The sequence below is a fragment of the Eumetopias jubatus genome, unplaced genomic scaffold, assembly GCF_037043125.1.
Source record: "Eumetopias jubatus isolate StellerSeaLion01/CBP00866 unplaced genomic scaffold, mEumJub1_p1.0 scaffold_6, whole genome shotgun sequence".
NCBI classification, from domain to species: Eukaryota; Metazoa; Chordata; class Mammalia; order Carnivora; family Otariidae; genus Eumetopias; species Eumetopias jubatus.
Window position 1 is genome coordinate 78,314,427 of NW_028274812.1, and position 6,940 is coordinate 78,321,366.

Consider the following 6,940-nt stretch of genomic DNA (forward strand, 5'->3'; position numbering starts at 1 on the left):
AGAAGACATGAATATTTTTCTAAGGAAGACATCCAGATGGACAACAGACACATATAAAAATGCTTAACATCACTCATCATCAGGAAAATGCAAATCAAAAACCACAACGAGATATAACGTCATACCTGTGAGAATGGTGAAAATATAAAACTCCAGAAACAAGGGTTGGCAAGGAAGTGGAAAAAAAAGAACCCTTGTAAATTATTGGTGGGAATGCACACTGATGCAGCCACTGTGGAAGACAGTATGGAGGCTTCTCAAAAAATTAAAAATAGAACTACCCTAGGATCTGGTAATCACACTACTGGGTATTTACCCAAAACATATGGAAACACTGACTGAGAGGGATACATGCACCCCCCCATGTTTATCGCAGCTTTATTTACAATAACCAAGTTATGGTAGCAGCCTGTGTCCACTGATAGATGAATGGATAAAGAAGATGTGGTATATGTATGTAATAGGAATATTATTCAGACATAAAAAAGAAGAAAATCTTGCCATTGGCAACTACATGGATGGATCTAGAGAGTAGAATGCTAAGTGAAATAAACGCTCAGAGAAAGACAAATACCATATGATTTTTTTCCTATATGGAATTTAAGAAACAAAATGAAGCAAAAAAAAAAAAAGAGAGAGAGAGAGAGAGAGAGAGAGAGAGATGAACCCAAAACAGACTCAACTATAAAGAACAAATAGATGGTTAGTAGAGGGGAGAGTAGGGGGCGGGATGGGTGAATTAGATGAAGGAGTTTAAGAGTACACCTATCTTGATGAGCACTGAATAATATATTGAATTGTTGAGTCACTATATTTTATACCAAAACTAATAAAATATTGTATGTTAACTACACTGGAATTAAAATTTAAAAAAAAATGAAGGAAGACCAAATCAAATCTGGAAGTATCACACTCTCTGATTTCAAATTATACTAAAAGCTATAGTAAACACAACAGTATGGTACTGGGACATAGACAGACAAATAGATCAATGACACAGAATTGAAAGTCCAGAAATAAGCCCACACATCTGGTCAATTAATTTATGACAAAGTAGCCAAGAACATACCATGGAGAAAGGACAATCTCTTGGATGAATAGTGTTGGGAAAACTGGTCAGCCACTTGCAAAAGAACGAAATCAAACCACTAATACTCCATTTTGAGTTAATTTTTGCGTAAAGACCCAAAAACATTAAATCTCTAGAAGGAAACATAGGCAGTAAGCTCTTTGACATTGATCTTAAAGTAATTTTTTTTTAAATCTGACTCTAAAGGCAAGATAAATGAAAGCAAAAGTAAACATAAGGGACTGTATCAAACTAAAAAGCTTCTGCACAACAAAGGAAACCATCATCAAAATGAATAGGCTACCTACTGAATGGGAGAAGATATTCACATATCATATATTCAAGGGGTTAACATCTAAGACATAAAGACCACATCTTTATTTTATACAACAAAAACGAAAAGAAGACAACCCAATTTAAAAAATAGACAAAGGAGGGGCACCTGGGTAGCTCAGTCGTTAAGTGTCTGCCTTTGGCTCAGGTCATGGTCCCAGGGTCCTGGGATGGAGCCCCACATCGGGCTCCCTGCTCCGCGGGAAGCCTGCTTCTCCCTCTCCCACTCCCCCTGCTTGTGTTCCCTCTCTTGCTGTGTCTCTCTCTGTCCAATAAATAAAAATCTTTAAAAAAAAGATGGACAAAGGATCTCAATAGCCTGTTTCTTCCAGAGAAGACATTTAGATGGACAACAGGCATATGAAAAGATGTTCAACATCACTAATTAGGGAAATGCAAATCAAAACTACAATAAGGTCACTTCACACTTATTAGAAGGCCTATTATCAAAAAGATAAGAAATCGTAAGTGTTAGGATGTGAAGAAAAGGGAGCCCTTGTACACTGTCGGTGAGACTGTAAATTGGTACAGCCACTATGGAAAATGGTATGGAAGTTTTTCAAAAAAAGAATAGAACTGCCATATGATATAGCTATTCCACTATTGGGTATTTATCTGAAGAATACAAAACACTAACTCAAAATGATATATGCATACCTATGTTCATTGCAGCATTATTTACAATAGCCAATTTGTATCAAAAAAATCCTAAATATCCATCAAGGAATGAATGGATAAAGATCTGGTACATATATAGATAGATAGATAGATAGATAGATAGATAGATAGATACACACACACACACACACACATACACACACACACACAATGGAGTACTTACTCAGCCATAAAGAAGAATGAAATCTTGCCATTTACAACAACATGGATAGACCCTGAGAGCATTATGCTAAATGGAATAAATCAGGAGAAAGATAAAATCCTGTATGATTTCACTCATATGTGGAATCTAAAAACAAGATAAATGAACAAACAAAACAGTACAAAAACAAACTCCTAGATACAGAGAACAGATTGGTAGTTACCAGAGGGAAATGGGTTGGGTGGGGGAAAGGCGTCAGCTGTAGGGAGATGGATGGTAACTAGACTTGTGGGAGTGATCACTTTGTAATGAATACAGATGTTGAGTTAAAATGCTCTACATCTGAAACATAAAAAATTGTACTTAATACTGGGTCTTGTTCTGAAGGGCATACCAAATTGATTTAAATATCACTACTGCCCTCAAGGAGCTTAAATTTAGTTAAAGTGGTAAGACATGAGTACAAATATTCAATCATAATTGGGGAAGACATAGAGGGAAGGAGTTGATTTATGCACTGCCAAATATTGAGAGAGAAATTGCTGTTATTGTAAATGGAGCATAATGACAGCCCCACAAGGTGTTAAATTGCCTATAGAGCCTTGAAATAATTAACAAAATATCTTCAGTGGAAAATCAGTCATTTCCTAGTTACTACTCAAGCCTTCCTCACTTAAATTCTGTGCCTAATTTCAGAAGCTTTTGTGTAGTAACAGTGATTCATCTTGTATTTTATGTGGTCTTTTCTGGAATTATTGTTTGTATCTCTAAATACAGTCCACACAGGCTCAGATTTTCGATGCAATATTAATGTTGCATGTGCATAGAAATGCTCTCATTTACCTGCCTTTGCTGTTCTTACTCTAGTACTTAAAAGCATTTGCAGCTGAGTCATTTGTTTCTCTCATAGTGTGAGATGGGCTTATAGCTCACATATAGCAGAGGTGCAATAGCTAAACAGTTTTTATTTTAGCCTGGAGGATCATAGATCTGCCCCCTGGGATTTATGCCATCACTTCAAACCCCAAGCTAAGAAAAATGTATTATCAGGCTTGCCTTACCATTCTTTCAAATGAAAGTTTAATCAACTTGACATTTACAGTAAGGAGTATCCCGTGACAACATTTATGGAGCATATAGAAATCTCTATCTAAAAGTAAATATGAAAATATGGTATAAAGGAGGATGGTTGAGTGTCAAATCAAGACTCCAGGTCGAAAAACACTCTTCCAGGGCGGAGATACTGCTGAGAAGATGTGGTCTCATGTTTTAGAGGCTATGCTTTTTCCTTCAACATTTATAGGTTTTATGACAAAATAGTTCCTTAGCCAAATAAGTTTGGGAAACACGTCATTCAAACAAAGGAAAAAAATGTTCAGAAATTCTCAGGACTTTTAGTATGTGAATATACTTTATTGTAGACTTAAAATGGTTAGAATGGTTAAACTTAATGTTTTTTTTTTAAATATGTACAGATGGCACATGGTGCCAATTTTATTTGCAGTTATAGTACTCCAACTCATGTTTACAAGTTACACCTTTGCCACAGCCTTGGCTAAATCTTGAATTAGTGCAGAATTTAGCTGTGCCAGAGTGTTGATCTTAGCATGCTTAGATGTGGCATACTTGTTCTTGATAGTCATGTGCTTTGTAAGCCCACGATTCACCATGACTATATTCTTAGCCAGGTGTTGCATAACATTTAGAAGGGATTCTTCAGTGTATGAGAGATAATGCTGTAGAATTGGTGTCCATTCACCGTTATCAAGAATTTTCAGTGCTAAGCAAAAAGCTCCTGCTGCAATCTGAGAAGGAGGAAAGTGCACCATATCGTAGTCCAACATAGTTAGTTCCATCAGGTATTTGGCCAAAGTATGTTGCTCAACATCAACCTCTCCAATCTTAGATGCTCTCCGAAGGAAATGCAGGGGTAGAGGGCGGCCCAAACCAAAATTTAAAGATCTTAGAATCTTCATTTCCATCTGTCTGATTTGCTGTTTAGTGTAAGTGTTGTCAGTCACAAAGGCAAAGTCACCAATTTCTGGAGGGTACATTTCTTCATATTTGCTTGCAATAAACTTGGCAGTGACACCAAACAGCTGCAGCATCTTCTTGGGCACACAATTATTCTGCATGAACCGATCAATAATGGAAACAGTCATGGACATGGTCTCCTGCAGTAACCTGAATTTCTTTTGAACCTGTACTAGCCAGTCAATAAGGATGGCTCTCATGTTTCCAGTGACTTCATGACCCAGGAGGTATTTTGGTCTGACTGCTTGCTCTTCCTCAAGTTGTCTCAGATAAGCATAAATATCTTTCACATATTCACTGCAAAGGTTTGGATCAGCTCCATCTTCTGCATCCACATCATTCACTGCAAGAATTACATCAGAGAATGCCTGACACAGATATTCTTCTGCAGGGGCACACAGATGTTTCCATTGGGCTTGGAGAGGGAGTATCAACCAAAATAGGCTTAGGCGAAAGTTTTTCTTCTTTAACAGGCTCAGGTTCTGGCTCTGGTTCTGGCACAGGCTCAGGCACAGGCTCGGGTGCCTTTTCCAGAGGTTTAGGTATTTTTTTAGCAATAACTTTTCCAGGAACCAAAGTTTTTGCTTCCTTTTTCAGAGGCAGTTTGGCCTGTGGTTGTTCGCTGACTTTGTTACCAATGTCTCCGAGAGCCATTCTTGGCCTCAGCCCGGGTTTGGAGGCCGCAGTCGTGGCCAGAGGCATGCGCTTTGCGCCTGCCATACTGATCTTCGCCTTATTTTCAACATTAACTTTTGTGTTCCTGGTGACCCGGAGGGCCATGGCTTCGTCTTCACCAGGCAGCTGCTCAGTGGGGAGAAGCAGAGCGCGGGAGCCACCAAAGAGCCGGGGACCTGAAGCCACCACAGATCAACCAAACTTAATGTTTTTTTAACCACAGTTTTAAAAAACCATGTGATTTTTCAATATAGTACTTTAATAAACCAGCTAAATGTAAACATAAAAAATGAAATTGCTTGAATATTTAAAGTTATTTCTCTCTAGGAAAAAAAATACTGGTAAAGAAATCTGTTCCCTAGAATGCAAATTTAAAGGTTTCAAGATAGTCTCCTCAATTAAGGTAGCAACAGTACAAATATTTGGGGTTATGGAGAAACATTCTTAAATTGTACAACTTTTATAAATAAAAGGCATTTTAAAATTTTCAGATTAGGTTATTTCCCTAAATATACATATACAATCACTATAATATCAAAATACAACCACTAAGAATTTTCATATTTCTAAATTAAACTTTATTACCATGGGTTGAGTAATTTATTCCTAAATGTAACCTTTGGGACTCTAAACTTATCATTACTATTGTAATTTCCAGTACATTTCAGGCTAGTCTTACAGAAACATTTATCATTTTTAAGGAAGAGAATGTACCTTGGAATGGGGGAAATGTGCTTCTGTACTTCCTTCTTTCATAGTTCTGTCCTAGAACACTGTTTTGGCTTTTCTGTTCTGTATGTGTAGTATTTATTAAAAGTACAATTCCTTTGGGAATTTGAAGGAATGTGTGAAGGAAACACAGATCCCACACAGTACTTTAATAATCCTGCTTAGCTGAATTAGAAAAACAAGATACGTATAGCAGCACAAAACCCCTTCTCACATCTAGAGCATTTGCTGCCCATTCCCCTTTTATGCAACACTGGGCAGGTGATTCCAGGAAATAGATATGGGTCTTACAATGAATAACTGACAACAAAAACATTAATATTCCTGCCACATAACCAAGTCCATCTTGTGTGAAAGAAGACCTTATTCACTGTGTACAAAGGAGTGGTAAAAACCCCCAGGGAGGTGGTAACTGAAGAGGCAACTGTGAGAATTCCAGGTGAGAATCACAGAGATCCTTGCCTTTTGTCTTCCTTACAGCCCCAGAACAGAGTTCTAGGAACTATGTGTGTGATTAAAGCAGGAAGCCTGGGAAACTGTTACAGGGTATTTCAAGAGCAAGGGGAGTGGGATTCTAAGGCAAGGTGACTCAAGATGAGCCCAGGACAACAGAAAGGTCCAATTTAAGGGAACTGAAATCATCCCTGGAGAGAATAAAAATGTCTTTCTTCATGAAAGTGTCTCTCATGAACTCTAAGGTAATTAGAACTTTCCACAGCACTGAAGGGGTAGATGATCACAGTCTAGGTTTCACCCAATTCATACTTTCCGATGTAAACCAAGAAGACATGGAGCCTGAAGGCTGGTGGGGAGGCTGCCTGGAGGTATGCATAGGGAAACAGATCTCCTCAGAGTTCCCACCTATTATCTCAATCCTGAATCTCCAGAAGAGCTTTCTATTTTTTTAAAGATTTTATTTATTTACTGGACAGAGAGAGACACAGCGAGAGAGGGAACACAAGCAGGGGTCTGGGGAGAGGGAGAAGCAGGCTTCCCGCCGAGCAGGGAGCCCGATGTGGAGCTCGATCCCAGGACCCTAAGACCATGACCAGAGCCAAAGGCAGACGCCTAATGACTGAGCCACCCAGGTGCCCCCAGAATAGCTTTCTAGAAAGAAGGTACCTTATGGGTGGGAATGTGAAGGAGGAGAGAGGAAGCACTGATGTCAGCCTCATGCCCCACCCCAATGTTTTTTAAATATGCCATACAGAGACTTCATCAGGATAATGCAGAGAGGGAGTCCATGCAGAAGGCAGGAAAAGGAGACCAGCCCCAATTGC

The 6,940-nt window shown here is 38.7% G+C and overlaps 1 pseudogene; it reads right to left on the reverse strand.

The window, feature by feature from the left end:
* Nucleotides 1-3,700: 3,700 nt before the first annotated feature.
* Nucleotides 3,701-5,108, reverse strand: LOC114213046 (G2/mitotic-specific cyclin-B1 pseudogene; annotated as a pseudogene).
* Between the last annotated feature and the right edge of the window lie 1,832 nt (nucleotides 5,109-6,940).